Raw genomic sequence first — 20,441 nt, 5'->3', positions numbered from 1 at the left:
CTGTTTAAAAAATTGAAAGTATCTGCTGTGAAATCTTATTGAATTGAGGCTTGTATTTAAATAGTGTAGACTGGCTAGCTTCAAAAATATGAATTTGGAATTTTTTATGGCCCCTTGAGATTAAGTAATTATGTGGAATTAGAAAAATCATAGTATTCACTTACTTATTAGTAGTCTAAGCACAAACTATATTGTCAGTTTTCTGCCTTTGGCTTTCTGTGCCCTTAATGTTCACACAAGTATCGTCGCCAGAATTATTGGCAGCTAGAGCCAAAATTGCTTTAAAAAGGCATGAGAACTGGTAATGACACATTGTTAGCAGTTAACAGGTGGTCGTTTCATTGTCCAGTTTGACTGCAGAGCACAGAGAAGATATTTGCAGTATCTGCAAGTGTGTTTATAAAGTTATTATAAAGTTTAAACAGTTTTATCATCTTTCTAGTACTCCCGTGTTATTGGTTACTACAAGCAAAGTCAAGTAAAAAAAAAATAGATGTTTAAAGAATGTTTATATATCACTTAGCCTAACACAAACCAAGACATTGAAAGCTAAGGAAGACTTTCTTTATAGGGAAGAAAGGCAATTGGTGTACATTTAAAGGCCCATGTTACCTCTAGATAATGTTAATAAACTATCCAAATGCAATTCCTATTAAACTATATTTTTCTTCTATACTCTCAAATGTAACAACTCTAAAAAGGACTCAGATATATGGTTCTAGATACTGAAATTTTCTGAGAAAAACTGCTATGCTGAGCTTTAGCCCAAACCATGCTACCAATATATACCTCAGTTCAAGCCTAGAGAGGCTGCTCTCATGAAATGAGTAGTGCATTTTCTGTGCTTCTTTGATGCTTAGTGTTTCTTCTGAGCTTCCAAAAAGTGATAATTATGTTTGACAACCTGACAATGGCTGCTTACCTTCAAATGGGAGAATTCACCCACCCTTCTCTCCTGATAGAAAAACTTACCTGGAGATGCCTGAGCAGACATTTGAATGCTGAGCCCCTGAAGAGCAGAGAGATTGCTGTGCTAATACTGCACAGCCAGGGGGTGCCTGTGCATACATCTCAGCATGCTCTGCAGGCTCCCTCAGTCTGCCTGATGACAGATAGCAGCAGTGCAGAGGGCCATCCTAATTGGCTGACCCAGACTGCTCAATCAGCCTGTCTCTCCCTGCAGCACAATGTGGATTGTGAAGGGGGTATGTTTTGCTCCCTGCTTGGCTGGAGTAATACAGTCCAGCCCAAATGACACACTGCTTTGGAGGAGAGGGTACAGGGGGTTGAAAGCAAAGCATGTGTTTTCAGTACTGCACATTAGGGCAACCTAATGCACACTTATTTAATACCGCACATTAGAGGTACTAAATTTAATGTGCATTAGGAAAAGTGCATTAATACACACGTAGATGTGCCTGAAGTGATTTAACCCTGGTTGTTCCAAGGTTATTTTTCAGCTGGATTGGCAATTTTTTCTCTGGGAGAAAAATCCTGAACATCTATACACTCATAGTTTCTCCTGGGAGAGTAACAACTCTCCCAGAAGAAAATGAATGTTTATATGTGGCCATTCATTCTACTGGAAACAGGACTCAAACCACCAAAGTCAGTTTATACAAGCCAAGAACATCTGCACCTCAGTGATATAGGTTTTCTATCACCACTAACTTGGTTTGTATTCAGTCCAATAAACTAGTAGTTAGATTTCTTCTTAGGCTAATAGTTTGATAAGCTTTTAAACTAAGAACAGAGCAAAGATGGCATTGTTAAACACAATTGTTATAAACCAAAGCCACAGTCCTTCCTTAGGATATGTTGGGGTCCATTACCATTTGCCTTACAAGACCCCTAGTACACATTCATTTAAAAAAGTGATAGGATTTGATCCCCAATCCCAACAATCATGCCTACTGCCAGGCCATATATGCATGTCAGGGCCTTCTTTTTACATTCCACATAAGCATGGCAAGACGTGATTTTAGGATCAGAGATCAGGTCGCAGTGATTGCCAGTTCAGGGAGAATCTGGACTCACACTGCACCAGCAAGTTGCAAGCCAGATGCTCAATATTAGCTGAACCCAAACAGTCCCAGGCCTGGGACTGACAATCAGCTGACTGTCCACATTGGAGTTGGTTCCAGACCCCAGTGCAGTCCTGGGACTCAGACTGACAATCGATTGCAGCATCAGAACTGCACTGAGGCCAGTTTAAGACTCTAGTATGGTCCTGGGGCTGAGACTACCGATCAGCTGAATGTCAATCCTAACCCTGGGAGTGGACCAGTGTTTTAAACAGGCTGTGGTTACCTTGCCACATGTACAATTTAAGGTGCAAAGGAAACCAGGCTGTGGCAGGGCACCTGCAGTGCCTGCCACTTCAAGGTTTCAAGTTGGCAGTGGAGCAGCCAGCAGGTGGGTGCTAGCCTCATCAAAGCTAGCACATGACCCTAGGAGGACCCTGGGATTGGTCTGAGGAGCAGCCTCCATTTTAACCCAGACCCTCAGAAAGAGAAGCAGCAGTCTGAGCTGAGCAGGCAAGGAGGCAACATCAGGCTGAGCTGTTCTTGAAACATCTTGGAGGTAAGGTCAGGAGCTATGGGGATGGTTTGGAGGGTCCTGGTCCTGGCTATGACCTAAAACTGCAACCTGCTGGGGAGGGGAAGGGTGGCCTGGTGGGACTCCCTGTGGTGGGGGAGTCCCCAAGAAATACCAGGCCAGTTACCTCCCTGATGAAAGGTGAGGAAGGGCACCTGAAAACCCCAGCTTCCACCTACAAGTGGGTTACAATACAGGGTGAGAGACCCCAGTGTTAAGTGGCAGCTACCTGAGCCACAGCGGCAGCTACCTGAGCCCCACAGGGTGAAAGACCCCAGTGCAAGGGGCCAGGCATGGTGGCAGCCGCCTGAGCCCCATTAGGTGAAAGACCAGATGTGAGAATCAATATCAGCAAGGCATAGGACACGTGTAACGGAAGGTTGGAGCATTTACCAAGGCCCTTGGCATCAGAAGGGTGAGCAATGGGCAACCTCCCTCCTTAGAAACAACAATCATATTTATTCCATCAAGTCAAGGCAGCCGAGCAAAGCAGAGGTTTAGCCCTGAACAGGAGGGCAGCCAGCACTGAGACCCAACCCTAAAAAGCCACCCTGTTACAGATGCACAAAAATGTTACACATATTTTATGGAATATTTTTATGGTTGATTTCCCCTTTTGTTGTACCATTTATTCCTTGAACATGGAATACTACTTTATTACATATGGTGCAATTAATTGGTCAGTCATGTCTTAATTAGAATGTCTGTCAAGGGCCTTACAGAATCAGCCAGGATACAGCTTTAACTTCCACAACTAGTACTTATGCAAAAAGGGCATCTTTTTGTTGTAAGGAAGGTAAACTGAAGGCCTGTGCCTTTGCTGCAAAAAAGTGAGCTGGCAAGAGCAGCACCCTTTATGTGAAGGGCACTGCTGTTATCCAAGATATTTTTTTGAGTCAATGGGAATATTATATATCAGTATATCATCATTCAGACCTAAAACTCTTCTGCAAAGCTGCCAAGAAGGGTACTAATTACAGCCAATCATAATAGTGCTTTTTGTAGTGCAGACACCTGTTCACCAGTAAATGGTCTTCAACTACCACATTCATTTTTTACAGAGTACTGAACAGGTCATTAGCTAGTAACAAGTTGTAGTCTCAAATTGAAACTGGCGTTACAATAGGTACTCATGGATAGATAATGAAAGGATCTGTAATTTGTTACCAATCCATACAGTCCTTCAATTCTTCAGAAAGCAGAAACTTTTTAATATATGTTGCCAAATAAAATACTAACAAGGTAATATTGTCCACTACCAATAAAAGATAATTCTATATTCACTGATAATCTTATCACATCTTAGTGCAGTATGCAGTGGTGGTAGTGTTTTGTGCATTTTGTTCCTTTGGGTTTTTTCACTCAGTAGGGACCTCTTGTGGATGAGACAAGGCTTGAATAGCTAGAAGCTTCTCTCTGCAAACTGAAGGCTGAATTCTATTTTTTTCCCTTTTCCAAATGGAAACAAACGGCTTCTCAGTAGGAAGAGTGCCCTTTGGCTACTGTATCAATCTGAGGGCTGCTCTTGTCAAAATGCACAGTCACAAACTTGATAATGCAATACATTCCAAAAACACTATATTTCCAACCTGTTCTCCATCATTTCCTTATGGCGTCACATTTACTCAGTTCATCACATTCTTATTAATATTTTACATTTCCTTGAAAGTGATGGAATTCTATTTTTATTACAAAAGCAACAAGAATAAATACTAATTGTTGTCAGTTATTTCCTTATGTAGTGGGAACAGTAATCTGTTCCCACAGCTTTAGGTTGCCAAGACAAAATAATTAAATATTTTACATATTAAAAACACCCTGTGATATTGGATAAACCCAGTTTTATTTCCTTGTTTGCTATATAATAGTTGAATTAATGCATCTTGATTAAGTTGTCTAACTGTTTATGTTGTTTCTAATTGTTTTTAAATTTTCTTAACCTTAAAATATCCCATTTCTGAAATGCATCCTGTACATCATTCAAAACCCATCACTATATAGCTATTCTACATTTTCCATTATATTTGGGTACAATATTCGGAAATCTTGTCCACCTGAAAATGACATATAGACTCTAAAATGAGAGGTAAAATTTGAATGGCCCATGCCTTAGGAGTGGTATGACTGATATTTGTCATCATTTTAGTACCTCAATAGATATACCTACACATGTGCCTTAATGTGTATTCAGGTATTATAATGCACATTAAAGCATCACAGAAAAACTGTGTGCTTTCACTAATGCACATTAAAATTGGCTAATGTGCCTTTTTCTAGAATCTCACAATGAAGGCACTAAATTTAATGTGCATTAGCAAAAGCATATTAATGAATGTGTAGATGCACCTAGTGTCAACAAGCCTCAGTCAAGTATCAGGAGTTTATTATTATAGATACCATACAGATTTATAAATAAAATTGCCCCAAGCCCTGAGAGCTTGAAGTCCAGATAATGAGAGGATGCAAAAAGTGGAAAAAGAACACAAAGGAGAAGCTGGAGGGAAAAGTTGATAGCAAATCCGAGTGTTATTCATAAGAAACAGTAGTCCTGCGATTCTTTCTACTCTTCATTTGAATAGGGTGTTATCTTGGCCCAGTTCCAGGACCAGTAATTATATTTTGCTTACGTAAATTCCATATGCGGTTTCAGTTATGAATGACAGACCTTTTTCCTTCTTCTCTTAAAGAATAATGTCGCATTGCTATGCACTGATCAAGTGTTACCTAGTTCCAACAGAGAAGCAGCTGCAATTCAGTTGCTGAAGCAGTAATCCATAAATATTTCTCTTCCATGAAGAAATGAAGAAAACAATAACATTTAGATTATAACTATGCTTTATATGCTCTAAACTTTGGGAAAAAGTCATCTTTGGCACTGACATTTTCCTGGTTGGCTTCTTCCAAAAGGCAAAGTTTAAGTAAATCACTTCAGTCTTTTGTTTGGTTTAAAATTTACAAGGATGAATAATTTACATGTTTCCCATTTAAATATATTATTTCTGCACTTTTCTTTCACGCAAAATCACTCAAAAATTAAAACTTAAAACTTGAAATTTGGCATGAAAATATTGCTCAGTAATTAACGGAGTATCCATAATCATCTTTGAAGACAGCTGGTTATAGAACAATGAAACTATAAGTGCCTGAAAAATCACTTCTCAGCATGTTTAGCAGGCATCAGCTAAGAAATGTAGTAGAGGCCAAAGAAGCCTCAACCCTTTATAATATCCTGCTGCACTTTCTCCCTGCTTCACCTGCAGAGAGTTTAAGTTTGAGGGATTCTAAAAGTCTATTTCATATACACTGACATCAAAGTTAGTACTTGGACTCATGTATTATTGGTTCTATTACTTTTTTCTCTATAGGACTTGGCTACAAGGGTAGAAGCAGGTATACTTACACTGGTCTTATAGTAACTTAGTATCTAACTAAGTAGTCTGTCACCTACAGAAGCTTATGCTTCTCTGAACCAGTTAGTCTCTGAGGTGCCCCCTGCCCTGCCTTCCTCTACCTTAGTAAAAGAAAAAAGGCAGAAAGTGATTGCTTTTAAAGAAAAGATTAGACATCATAAAATGCTGCAGAATGCTACATGAACTATGAAGTAGACTCTAAAACTGTGGGCTGGATAATTTTCCACATATCTATAGCTTTCTCGTGTTCCACATGTTAAAGTCATGGTAGTTTTGGCAGAGCACATGGACCAGGTACAGAAGTTACACCTATCATGTGGTAGGTGAACATAACTGAACAGAAGTTCAGGGCCCATAGAGTGCTGTAAAAATGGAAGATCCTTGAATGGATGTGGTATCAGACTTCAGTGCTGTAGGTTAGTGTTGTGAGGAACATCTATATCGCATCCCATGATGCCTCATGGTAGGTCACATACTGCCAACATCCTACGGAGCATTGCAGCACCCTGCTCATCCCTGCCTCCCCCCCCACCCCCCAGTCCCTCCTCCACAATGGGGTGGCAGTCTAGCCTAGGCCAGAGCTGGTCTCCTGTGCCCAAGCTGTGGGCTGTCTCCATCCTCAGGGCATCAGTGACAAAAGTCAGTGAAGTCTCTGGCCCCAGGCCTGCCCACTTCCTCCCACCAGGGAGCACAGATCCATCCACACAAAGAAAGCTGCTTATTGCTGAATTTTGTTTATTGCATATTGCCATGGATGCAAATGAGCAAGTACTGAATGTGAGCCTGCTGCTATTTTGCTTCTGCTGACAGTTAACCTGGTTTAAGAACAGATTCATCTTCACTAATTTCTGGCAATGGGAAAGTTTCCTAATGAAAGTAAAAAATGTACTTGAACACGCCCAACATCTACATCAGCACACCTATGCATACTAATATGTAGCATCACTGCTTTCCAACTTGTCTGGGGAAACCAAATACATGTAAAATGTAGATTGTGAGAAGCATTTACACTGCCTGTGCTCAGTAGAGGATGTAAGACCAGAAACTCATGAATCCAGCTCACAGACATGAAGTCCCAGAAAGATTGGATGAATTCAGTAGCCTGTAAAGAAAAAGGGAGCATTTCTCTGGTCTCATGTCTTAAAGCCAATTTTTAATAATCCTGGTCAATTAAGTAATGGTTTGGAACCACATGCACTTGATAGAAAGTTGGTTCAGACAGGCTGTTATAGGTCATTTATACACCTGTTCCAGGAGTGGGGTGGGGAGGCGGGGAGCAGCAATTTAATTAGAGTGGCTCCAAGAGAGATTCTAAAAGGTACAAAGTAAGGATGGCCAAGCTGGGCCCCTAAATATTTATCATCCCTCCCTTTTTTTTTTCTTTTGAAGGGAAGACTCCTGCCATGTCCTTCATTCTCATTTAGTGCAGATTGACTCCCCCTCTTCTTGATCACTGATTGGATAGCTAGTAGATGATCAACTATCTTGATTGTGTGGGTTGGGAGGGGCAAGTTGAGGCACTGAACCTCCAAGGTAGGGCAAGCTAAAAGATACCCCATGATCCTAAGACTCCATGGGCTATGGACATTTGAATTTTACAGCTCAGGTAGGGTATGTGTTGCCAGAATTACAGAGTATCAGCTGAAAGCTCCTGGATAACTTGAGATTTTGGAGGTGGCCACAGCAGTGGAGGCCAGGTAATGTGGGAGCAGGGACTGCAAGCCTCTGAAATGAGAGTGAGAAACATGAGCTGAGACGTGCACCCTCATATATTGTTGCTGCTTCCATCCTACCAGCCTTGCACCCACCCCCTGATAGCCAGACCATCACACACCCATGGACACCAAGACCCTAACAGGCACCTCCATGGACAAACCTGTCCTGTCCCCCGCCAACAGTCAAACATGGGGATGCAAGTGGCATTTCAGGGGAATAAAGGATCTCCTTGCCATCTGGAGCAAGAAACACAGATAGTGCCAGCTCCAGATAGGGTGAATTAGAGATGTCTTCTCCCCTTACCATCACAGTGGCTGCTGCACTTGCACAACCCACAGGACCTGTGACCATTCCTTCTGACACTTCTCCTGATGAATCAGGCCATACACATGGATGCTATGCAACCTGTGATGGTAAGGTTCATCCCAGCTCTATGCAACCATGGTGGGAACCCAGGTCCCAGGGTAAATGCAGAGCCCCTCGTGGGGGAGGGCAGGAAGGGGCAGCAGAGAGAGCCAAGGTCACCACAGGTCACCACAGGCCACCCCCTGCACTCATAGCCCTTTCTCAGGCCATTATGGCTGAGAAGCCCATCAAGGGGTTGGGGCTGTGTGCAGGGGCAAAATGTTGGGGCATTGGAGGAGGGTGAATTGGTTGCTTTCCCCCCAGTCAAGGAGCCCAGTAAATGTGACATGCCTCATCCCCCCACCCCCACTCTTGGGTGCTTAAGAGAGCACGTCCCATTCAATGGATTCATAAATCTGCCTAATTAACACATCCTTGCCATTTTTGTCAAGCCCATGGTGTGCTCTATGGGGGATTCAAACCTAAGCACAGATGCTCTGAGCACTTGCACATAAACACCCACCCCCCAAAGGCACTCATAGAAAGGTATTGATAGCATTTATTGAGCTCAACAGGCAAAAGGGTAAATAGCACTTTTTTCAGAGAGCACCCCCCAGATCAGGGGCAAAAATTATCATGCAGTTATGTCTGACAACTACTGCAGGAATGATAAAAAAAAAATTCCCCCTTGTCAAAAACTCCCAAACTAACCTCCCTCCCTGCCATTTCTGGAAAGGGACATATGTGATAGAAGAATTCCTGCATGGAAACTGGTATCTCAGCCATTAGGCTCTCACTGTCAGGATGATTCCTAGATTCCACACCTGAATAGGCTAGCAAGTGTCCCAACAGCACTTTTTCCCCTCTCCTATGATCTGATCTGTGGGTGAAGTCCGTGGAAGCTGGCTGATTCTGATTCTCATGGTGCAGGCTGTAATGACCCCTCAAGGCAACCCCCAACCCCCTGCTCATTATTGCAGGCCCATCCTGACCCCATACCTGCCCCCTCCACCCCTGCAAGCTAAGCAACCCCTCCTCCTTGTTTACAGGCTCCACGTCTGTGTGTGGAAGGCCAGCTTATGGCACCCAGTCTGGTGAGCGTGGGATGGGTGGCACCTGTTGAGTGAATGAAAAATGTGCACATGAGGTGCCAGCAAAACAAAGAGGAGATGTTACAAGCTCCAGTTGCAGCCTCTGAGCTCAGGTTGTTCACCATGAACTCCTGTTGCCAGGGGCATCGAGACTGGCTGGGGGAATGAATTGGGTGATATACAGGAGAAATGGACAGGCCGTGGGATGCTTACATGCAGAGTGCCAAGTCACATGACCAAGGGCTGCAGATAGTGACCCATCATTTGGCAGAGACACCTTGCAGTTCAACGGAGTTGAGAAATTCACAACATCAGGATAGGGAGTCAATATACACAGTCCTGGACTGTTGCTGGTCACCTTGTAGGTGCAGGACACCAGGCAGGTCCAGGTCAGTCCCAAAGGGGCACAGGAGCACTCAAAATGGGCTGGAGAGCGCAGCTCCCTAGCCCATCAGGCCAGGCCAGGCCATCACTGGACCAGCATCTGACAGCAGAGCCCAGTGGCCTGAGCTTGTCCACCAGGAGGCCTGGGGTGAATTCTTCCATTCTCCATGGCCCCAGTCTTGACCCAGGTCCCACTGTGGGGGAGAGGGGCAGCCTTGGCAAGAATAGGCATCCCCCCCTAGTTTGGGTTGGCTGCCTACATGGCCACAGGAGCAAAGGGGCTGGGGGTCTTGAGTGGGAGGGCCAGCAGTCTTTGGCACCTGCTGCGGTGATGCCTCCTGGCCTGCAGCTCTCTCATACAGACATGGGGTCCAGGATCATGCAGTTATTCAGCTCCTACAGAGAGAAGTCCCTGGTCTTGTCTTCAGATCCTTGAAAGTAGGGTGCCAGGTCAAAAGCTCCCTATCCGGTACCTTCCTCCCAAGGTTTCGTGCTTGTTGAATTTAGGCCCTGTGGTGAATTCAAAACCCCTTGACCCCAAACTCCCTTCCAGATTCTGTTTCCCTGTTGTCAACCCTGCCTCTGACCCTGCTGCCACCAAAGGTTTGCTGTTTTGTGTTAATTGGGTGGAGGGAACATGATCAATAAGCAACAGGTTTTCTTTACTAAACACAGGAAAGGTTTTGCAACTACAACATTTTAAACTGAGGTACTTCTCTTCTTTGTGCCACATTTCTCTACAACCTGGTGTGTGCCCCTGGGGAAAGGTTGGGGAGGGAGAGGGCAAGGAGGGTGTTGCCCGGACAGCCTGGGTTCTGGGCAGTAGTGCCCATAACACAGAGCCTGAGGAGCCCATGGCAGGAGACCCTGGCTCAGTTCCAGGGTGTAAGGTCTTGAACCCCTCTGGCCCTACTCATCTGGGGAGAGGTCCCGGTCCATGCAGGTGACAAGGCAATTGGTCAGGGCTTATAGACCTGGACAGCCTGCCTCGGTGTGCAGCCATGGTCACAGACATCAGCAGGAGGCTCACCCTCTCCCTAATGCCTGTGTCGAGTGTGCATGCAATGCCAGACCCAGTCTATAGTTCACTTCATCCTTTTAGTAATCCAGCTGCCCCTCCATAGGTCTTCATAGCCAGGGCAGGATGGGGTATGCCAGGCCCCCAATAAGGACTGTGGGGGTGATGATATCATCATTGATGAAATTGGGGGCCCCAGAAGCACAGCATCCATTCTCCATGAACCTGGGGAACAGGAAGTTGTGCAAGAAGTGGGCATTATCCTCATCAGCCATGTGAAAGTCATGAACCAGTTGTGCCCCAGATGTCTGGGTTCTGTGTGTGTGTCCATATCCAGGACACCTGAGTTGGAGGGGGCACATACACATACACCTGAGTGTGTGCAGGGGCGGGGCAGATACACATTCACACACACAGAATCCAGGTGTCTCACACACACACTCTCTCTCTCTCTCTCTCTCTCTCTCTCTCTCCCTCAGTGGGTACAGTGCATGCTAAGTGGGCATGCAGGTGGCTCATGGGCATGAGGGTGCATGCCATGATGAGCTGCAGCTGCTGCTGCTGCTACTACTTGTGATCGAGCACTGGTGGTTCAATGGCAGAATTCCTGCTTGCCATGCAGGGGACCTGGGTTCAATTCCCAGCTAGTGCAGGGGTTCCAAGTGATTACTTTTGTAGTCTTTCTGGACTTCAGGAAGGCCTTTGACATTGTCTTCCACCCCATTCTCATTAAAAAAGCTAGGCGACTATGGTATTGATGTCTACACAGTCAGATGGATAGCAAATTGGCTGAGGGGCTGCACTTAGAGTGGTGGTAGATGGGTCATATTTAACCTGGAGGGATGTGAGCAGTGGAATCCCCCAGGGCTCAGTCCTTGGGCCCGCACTGTTCAATTTCTTTATTAGCTACTTGGACGAGGGGGTGAAAAGCACCCTGTTTAAATTCGCAGACAACACCAAGATTTGGGGTGAGGTGGGCATGCTAGAAGGGAGGAATAGGATACAGCTGGACCTGGACAGGTTACAGGGGTGGGCAAAATAGAACAGGATGGGATTCAATGCTGACAAGTACAGGGTGCTGCACTTGTGCAGTAGGAACCAGCAGCATACCTATAGGCTGGGGAACTCTCTTCTTGAAAGCACAGTGGCAGAAAGAGATCTTGGAGTCATTATCTACTCCAAGATGAGCATGAGCCGGCAATGCGAAGACACGGTCAGTAGGGCTAACCGTATCTTGTCGTGCATCCACAGATGCATCACAAGCAGGTCCAAGGAGGTGATCCTCCTCCTCTATGCGACACTGGGCAGGCCACAGTTGGAATACTGCGTCCAGTTCTGGGTGCCGCACTTCAGGAGGGACAGCATTGAGAGGGTCCAAAGGAGGGCCACTCGCATGACCCAGGGACAGCAGGGCAGACCCTACGAGGAGAGGCTATGGGACCTTAACCTGTTCAGCCTTCAAAAGAGAAGGCTAAGAGGGGACCTGGTGGCCGTCTATAAACTTACTAGGGGAGACCAGCGGGGAATGAGAGAGACCTTGTTCCCCCGAGTGCCTCCCAGAGTACCAAGGAATAACGGCCATAAGTTGTTAGAGAAGCGTCTTCTGACTAGACATTAGAAGGCACTACTTCAGAGTCAGAGTGGCTAGGATCTGGAACCAACTTCCAAGGGAAGTAGTGCTGGCTCCTACCTTGGGGGTCTTTAAGAAGAGGCTTGACAATTACCTACCTGGGGTCATTTGAGCCCAGTTTTCTGTCCTGCCAACAGCAGGGTGTCGGACTAGAAGATCTGCAAGGTCCCTTCCGACCCTACATCTATGAATCTATGAATCGGGTTCAGGGGGATGACCACAATGCCCCCGCCAGCCAATCAGGGGCAGCCTGGTCATTTGGCTCTGCTCAGAAGTCTTCAGCAGCCCAGGGAGAGCCCACAGGACACTGTGGGATGTATGCAAGAGCCACCCCCCTCTGCCTCCCCCTCCCCCCACTTTCTGCATTCAGGCCATGCAGGCAGGTTCCAGGTCCCCCCACCCTCCCTCCCCACAAGGGCTAACATGTGTTCTGCTTCCTCCTGACCTAACCTTGAGCGCTTCTGCCATGGGCTTCTTGAATGCCTGTACTTAGCCATGATGTCTGTGTGTTTCAGTGAGATTTTTACTAACTTATTGAAATCACTGAGGGCCAGATTCTGTAGCCCTTACATTGAATAACATTTACTTACACAAGTGGTATTGTAATGGAGTCAGTCATCCGCATAAGGGCTATTTATGTGAAAAGGGCTATGGAACTGGACCCAGTGATGGCAGCAAAGTTTGCAAGTCACTCAACTCTAACTCTTTTAACTTCAATGAGATATGAATTCTCTCCCCTTCATTTATTTCAGTGAAATATGAACTTCAAAGTGAAATTTATACTATTTAGTTCATAGTATTAGATCATTATGTTAATATTGTGTTTCGTTCAGTTTTATATCTTTTTAACAAAACCAAAGAAATGTAATACAAAAATCCACATTAATGATATGCAAATATTTCACTTCCTACAGCAATGTTAATTTTGTTATGCTGCACAGCCTGTATGGTTGTAGTACATATTTTACTACATAAAAAATAAAGTAAAAGTAGACGTACGAGAAGACAGGATGGAGCATACCATTTGTGGTATATGAGTTCATTAATTTTACTGTTAGAACCTAAATTTATGCATTTCCTAGCTTTGAATTTTAATTTCTGTAACTTTTAATATCGCACTTACTAAATACATGCTATAGTCTTTATATTCAAGTTTAGAGAAACACTAATTTCAATGGTAAACCAGTGCTGATATTTATCATCTCAGAAATAAAATATAGACTTTTCTTTATGTCACTTCTGCCTGATAAATAAAGTGATAATACTGCCTTCAGCATGACAACTGATTATGAATAATTTGTCCCATACTAAAGGATTTTCTTTTAATTTGAATTTTCTGCTCCTATCCAATCATTATTACTGTTATTATTACCATTAATAGTGGTAACAACAATAATAGTAATAATAATAATTATGCAATTCCTTCTAGAGTTTAGTGTTTGGGTTGAGTAACATATTTTTAAATTGGGCATAACCAACTTCCACAAAAAGTTTGGCAGGGAAATCACTGCATGTTCACTTAATTCATTTTTATTGAACTGAGTCCAAATTTTTAGCCAGGAAAAAGTTAGATATTAATCATATCTGAACAGGATCATTAAATTTTCCTTTACCTACTAGAACAGCAGGGTCATTAAAGAACCATGAGAAGTTAGCTCACTTATTAATCTTTACAATTACATAAAAGTGATCATTTTTATAGTACTTAAGAGTAGCTCTTGCCCATTACTTGAGGAGTATGTGGGAATATTACAGTATAATATAATGTATTATTATAGATGTGACCTGTGACTCATTGGTCTGTTCACTGACATACAACTCAATGTAAAAGTTATATGGTTGAGCCTGATAATCTTTAATTGTTTCATACACTTTGTGTTCATTTATAGGACATACCAGTAAATAGAAAGCTAGTCACTGAGATATTAATTACCTCATTATTATTTAATTATCATTATTGCATACTTAATTCATATGGAGAATTATAACATAATGGAAGGCATTTATACTGCCCACTACAGTGAAGTATGAATGACAGTGAAAGCTAATGTAAGATACAGTTAAAGAAAATCAATCAGAAATCCTCACTATAGATTACTATCTGGTTTCTTCTGCCTTCTCCTGCAACCACTTCTCATCTTTGACTTTGAAACCCAACAGTTTAAATTGGGTTCTTGTTTCAGTGGACTAATCCCCTTTCATAAATCATGTTCAAGTGCTGAAATAATTTGCACATCATTTAAAGAGTATTTGCTTTGAAACATGCACCTCCAGCCCTTTTGTATATCCTTTCTCTCTAAAGATTTGTAGTATTTGTTTTGTTCTCTGAGGTATAAAAGACCTGGGTAAACTTTATTCCTGTTGTTTCAAGATTAGTGAAATAAAATGCATATTTATTCAACTGGGACTGAAAGGAGCTTTAGTAAAGACGATCATACATCTGACCCTTGGGAATGTTATAATACAAAATGTCTGTCTTCAAAATCTCTTTAGGTTTGTTCAAAACAGCAGTGAAGGACTTGAGTTCAAAAAAGGGCTATAAATGCATTTTTTATAAACATTTCTTGTTCATGGAGAAGAGGAGAGACGCCATATTTTTATTAACAAAATAAACATTTACTAATATAGGAACATAATTCATGACCAATTTCATAAGATGCAAAAAGATATTAGGCACCTAAGAAATATTTTTCTGTGTTGATTGAACTGAAATATGCACTTCAATGACTGTTTAAAGTATGATGAAAAACCTATAGAGATTATTGGACCTAAGTATTTCATCCAGAGAAGTCTGAAGAAACCATGAACAATATTTTAGTGGTGTAAGTTGTATTTCTTTGGTAGGAGGACAAAAATATTTACTTCCACTGTACCATTTTCAAGCCCCATGATCAATATAGGCTACTTGTACATGCTACGGGGTTTCATTCAATTTAGTTCTCGCTAAATTGAAATGGTGGGGTTTTTAACATTTCAATTTAGGGAGAATTAAACTGAGCTAAACCCCTGAGGCATGTACACAAGTGTAGGGGCCCAATCCTTACCCATCTCTTTGGTGGCTGTGGGGAGAGGGGATGAGCTGCCGGCAGGCTGAGCAGTCCCTGAGATGTGCAGGGGGCCCCCAGGCAGCACGTGCCAACTGGGACCCGGCCCAGGCAGTCCTGGGGAGCACTGCAGCCAAGGAGGGAAGCATTGGCTCCCCCACAGCCTCAAGAGGGAAGCACTAGACCCCGACACAGCTCAGGCAGGCAGGCAGGCTCTGGGGAGAAAAAAAAAAAGATCAGGCTCACTGCTTTTTTTTTTTTCCTTCAATGGATCCTGTCTGCACGGGCTGCTGCCGGGTCCCACACCACAGCCCCTGAGCTGTGCGAGACCTGCCAAGCCCCGAGCATGTCAGCTTCCAGAGCCCCATACACTGTTGCATTTCATTAGGTAGCAAACTGAAACACCTCGGAGGTGTTTTATGTTGCTACGTAGTAAAGTCATTTAAAGCGGAATATGCCACCGAACATGCAAACAGCAACACCATTAAAGCGGTGTAAAAGGGCATTTAAGCAGCTTTAAAGGCCAATTTTGTGGTGTGTACAAAGCCTATAGTCTCTGAAATCAATCCTGGTACATTTTCTGAGCGGAACCCAGATTTCTTTTATATGTACATTTTTCCCTGATGCCACTCCATTACATTCACATGACTAAATATGCCTTCTAGATACATGTCACTTTTCGCATCTGTACATTTTCATTTGCATTTTTTGCTCCTTCCCTGCTCCACAAGGAAAGAACATATCCTCATTCTTAAATAAGTAAGTGGACTTTCAGCCCACTAGAAATACTTTAATCTATTAAGACTGCATTTGTCTTCTACATTTCATTCACTCAGCCACATTCTAAGAAAACTCAAAATTGGAGTACAAAGTTGTGACTTGCTAAATGTTGTTTTATGGGAAGGCACCAGTCACTAGGCATGTGCGAAACAAGCCATATTTGATTTGGATTCAGCCTGAATCGGAAACAGTGATTTGATTCGTTGATTTGGATCACTGTCCCCAATTCAATTTGGCCAAATCTGAATTTGAAGATCCAATGATGATTCAGAGAATCAGCAATTCGGCCATAGACACAGATTTAAATTTTTTGTCTACATACCTCAAGGTACCAGGTGCGACTCATGAATGCTGCAATGGTGGGGCGGATGGAGCGTTCCACAGGAGCATGGGAGGGGTGGGGCACATGCTCGGCAGCAAACCTGGAAGTGGACCAGAAGTGCTTCCGGGTCCACCACCAAGCATGCAGGGGGCACCCCCCCATGCCGCCCCCCCAGCTTGGCAATCAGCTGTGGGGTAATCAGACCCTGGGTGCCCCCCCAGACCCAGGAGACACCAATCATCAAGCTGCAGGAGCATGGGGGGGGTCCCCAGCATGCTCCCTCTTGGACCTACTTCCGGTCCACCTTCGGGTCCGCTGCCAAGCACTCTGGAGAGCCCCCCATGCTCCTGTGGGACGCTCTATCTGCTCCACCATCACAGCATTCATGAGCTGCCTAGCACCTTGAGGTATGTAGAAAAATCTTTTAAAGGTGTGTCTATGTCCAAATCGTCAAATCTTTATGAATCTCTCTGAATTGATTTGGAGGGTTCTGATTCAGTTTGGAGAGATTAAAGTGTCTCTTAATTCGATTCAGATTCCGCGATTCAGCCACCGAATCAGGCCGAATCAGATCAGGGACCGAAGCTTCGCACACCCCAACCAGTCACTATAGTCTTTTTTTATTTCTGTTCACAGTCATTTTGAAACCTTACATGATAATTACTTAAATGACTACTCCAGTTATAAATTGCTGGCCAGAAAAAAGTATATATTTTCAGTGTATGTTGTATTCAGATGTTTCTCAGCTATTTGTAGCTAATCCACATACAATCCTCTTGGTACTTTAGGAGGAATGTGATAGAAATAAGTAAGCTTTTAAGTTATAGGAGTCTAAATTAAACTAAATTAAAGAAACTGTAAATCAGGTCCCAGATATGGATAGGGATTACTTGCAAGCTTCACCTTTTTCCCTGATGGAAAAATCATTTACATGATTATGCATTACAGAATGGAGCATGCATTTCGTTTAAATTATGGTTGCCTGATCCCAAATATGGAATGAAGAGCTTAATGCATGGAAACACATTACTAACTCTTGAACTGATTGTTTTAACTCTTTAAAATGAACAGTTTTCCCAATATCTTCTATTTGTTCCAGAGACATAACTGACCTGTACTGCGCCTTGTGGGGTGGTGACACACAGTGCAGAGGAAACAGCAAAAAGTTTACTGCTGTAGTGGAGGAATCTCATTTCCTTTTTTTTTTGGCTGCCAACATGTGTATCAAGCAGTGTTTTTAACACAAATTTATGGTCGCAACTAGAGGATGTGACATCTCCTCTGCAGGAGCAAATCCCTGGCTGCTGCTTCTGTAGTGCCCATGCTACTGTTGCTCTGCCCTTCTCATTGCTGGAGCCAGAACAACTGCAGGGAAAATGCAAGATATGGAGGACAGGGTGAGGTACTCCCCAGCTCCATTCTGATACTCCCAATTAGTAGTACTTGGGGGCTAAAACCGTGCTCACCCACCCATCATTACGGGACGGCTGTAGTGGCCAAACTGTAGCATGATTGCCACAAGTGGCACAGGCACCATCTGAGTGTGTCACACAACAGATTGGGGAGGGAGCACAGGGGCAGATAAAGCAGGAGCAGAAAGCAAAGTAGCAGATCAAGCAGGGGGTACAAGGAAAGAAGAAACAGAGCAGCAGATCAGACAGGGAAAAGAATTAGAGTGGCACTTGGAAGCTTTTCAGATAATAAATTGGTATAATAAGCCAACTGCACTGTTAACTAAACCTGCAACTACATTCCAATCCAAATCTTTGTCCCACTTAAATAGCTCCCACAGCAAAGCTTCTATGAACTTTAGTGAAGGCAAGCCTCATCCCTTTAACAATAATCTGTTGGTTAAAATATGCCAACTGGAAACGGTGTATTTGTGAATTTTTTCCTTTTCAATTGGATCAGGTAAAACTAATGATGATGGTGACACCATTTGATGGCTTAAAAATTCCCACACTTCTTTCTTTATAAGCTGCCTGATAATCATACTCAATGGAGTGAATGGGATCCTTTCTACTGATCTCTGTCTGTAGAAATGAAAAAGGCACAAAGAATAAAGACATTTACTGAAAATATGACATTATTCTGAATAGTTATATGGAGATATTCAAAGATCCTTCATTCTCACTGGTCAAGTGTCATGGTAATAACCAAGCACAACATCACAGAATCAGACATCCGGTTTCCAGTTGAAACCTTGCTATGAACTATATTAACAAGTTCAAAATGACATCAGCTACAAGGCTGAACTCTACAAGCCAACTGACAATTTGACAGAAAAATATTAAGCCACCCTTTTAGAATTTTTTTCCTTCTGGAAATTCTGCGCAGCTGGCAGTTGAATTTCTAGATGCAGCAGCTGGGAAACTGAATCTTAAAATCAATAAAATAAAAAAGTCAAAGCACTCTGAGGTGTTGCTGGGGAAAAAAAAAAGCAGGTGGCAAGTTTAAAGGGAATAGAGTAGAACAGCAGAGAAGAAGAGAAATCAAATGAGGGAATGAAGAAACACGGTATTCTGCTTTCCTCTGGAATATTTTAGCAGCTATTACCCATTAGGAAAGGCAAGGTTCCAGACAAGATATACCAATAGTCTCATCTGGTATGACTTTTTCTCATTTATTTGGGAATGGAAAATGCATAGTAGGAAAGGGGTCTGTTAGAGAAGTCCTCTCTGTCATTAATTACAAAAACTGCATACACAAGTGAGAAATGTTCTTTGAAACTAACTTTTTTTTTTTTTTAATTTCTGGGTGTCATTCCAAAAAAACTAAGATCAAAACTAAAGGTCAATAATGTAACTTTCTGAAACATTTTCTTGCTGTCCAAAAATGTTAAGGGCATTTGTAGGAATAGCATATTTTTTTTCTGAGATAAGTATTTTTAAGATACTGTCAATATTTTAGGTAGATAATCACTCAAAGATTTGGACAGTAAGACATCAAATGACTGAGGCCTCTGATCTCTGGTTTTCTTTTTCATTCTGAGCTTAGAAGGTTTCAGCTATCAAGCACAGATTGAGTTTTATTGCTTGATAGTCTAATTGCATTTGTATTATCTTTCCCTTTAATATTATTTTCTTTTCTCTGTGTTGGATTTAATCCAAATGTTATTGCTTCCATGAAGTAGTTTTATGGAAAATGTTTTGCTTATGCTTTGATGCTTTTACAACTGAACACATGAATGTTGTTATAAGGTGCCGTTTCCTGATAATAGAATTTTCTTTCTACAAATATAAGTTTCCACATTCTACTATATTTTGCTTACATTTGTTAGAGCTCTGGAAATAAGTCTTGTCATAGACAAGATAAGGCTTGGTTTAGCATCTGATGTTTTGGGTATTTATCTGAACTCTATTAAGACTCCAACATGTATCTGTAATTAGTTATTTTGCTTCTCACTTTAGAGGCCACATTATACCATTAAATATATTTTTTTTAAAGTTAAACCCTTCTACATTGGGTTTAAAGCTAAAACAATCCTCCTTTTTCCCTTATTTATACTTAGGATGTACCTTAATATTAAGAATGGTTAGTCAAACACTATTGTAACTACAGCAGAACAAACCCTGGCTGTAGTTAATGTAAGTTATATGTAGTGAGAGAAAGGAGAAAGGTGCTGATATGTTAAGGTAGACACTGGGCGGATTGCAGCTCCTCTCTGCTATCTCGTGCCTAACTAATAGTTCTTTAGGGCTTGATCTGGCCACCACTGAAGGCACTAGGAACACTCATTTGTGAAGAAATACATTTACAACACGCATCTGACCATCATGCAAGTTAGAGAAAACCATGGAAAGGAAATGCTCTAACTTATGTTGAGGCCAAGGCAGTATGGGAATCAAGAAGCTGTATCCTCCTCTTTGAAGCAATGTCTCTTCTCTGTCCCCACAGTATGCACACACTTAGTAGACCTCAGCCAAAGAAACAGTCTGACCCACTGTATCTTTTACAGTTTACCTGCTCCCCCTTCTTGCTGTAGGAGAGATTGATAGAATAACCATAACTGAGCCCCCATACTCTCTGTTTCTTTGTTTTTGGTTTGTCTGCTTATATCACTCATCCCCTAAAACACCTTTTATAGATCTGTCATCTATGAA

General features: G+C 42.7%; 1 protein-coding gene and 1 non-coding gene across 4 annotated transcripts in view; both read left to right on the top strand.

The window, feature by feature from the left end:
* The window catches only part of ARHGAP15 (Rho GTPase activating protein 15), a 509,509-nt gene that overhangs the window by 252,453 nt on the left and 236,615 nt on the right, over nt 1-20,441 (top strand). The gene's annotated exons all lie outside the window — the stretch shown is intronic.
* TRNAG-GCC lies at nt 11,144-11,214 on the top strand. Its single transcript has one exon. It is a non-coding gene; the product is annotated as a tRNA-Gly (tRNA).

The sequence above is a fragment of the Alligator sinensis genome, unplaced genomic scaffold (assembly GCF_000455745.1).
Source record: "Alligator sinensis unplaced genomic scaffold, ASM45574v1 scaffold693_1, whole genome shotgun sequence".
In the NCBI taxonomy this organism is placed as follows: domain Eukaryota; kingdom Metazoa; phylum Chordata; order Crocodylia; family Alligatoridae; genus Alligator; species Alligator sinensis.
This window is presented reverse-complemented; position numbering and strand designations above follow the sequence as displayed.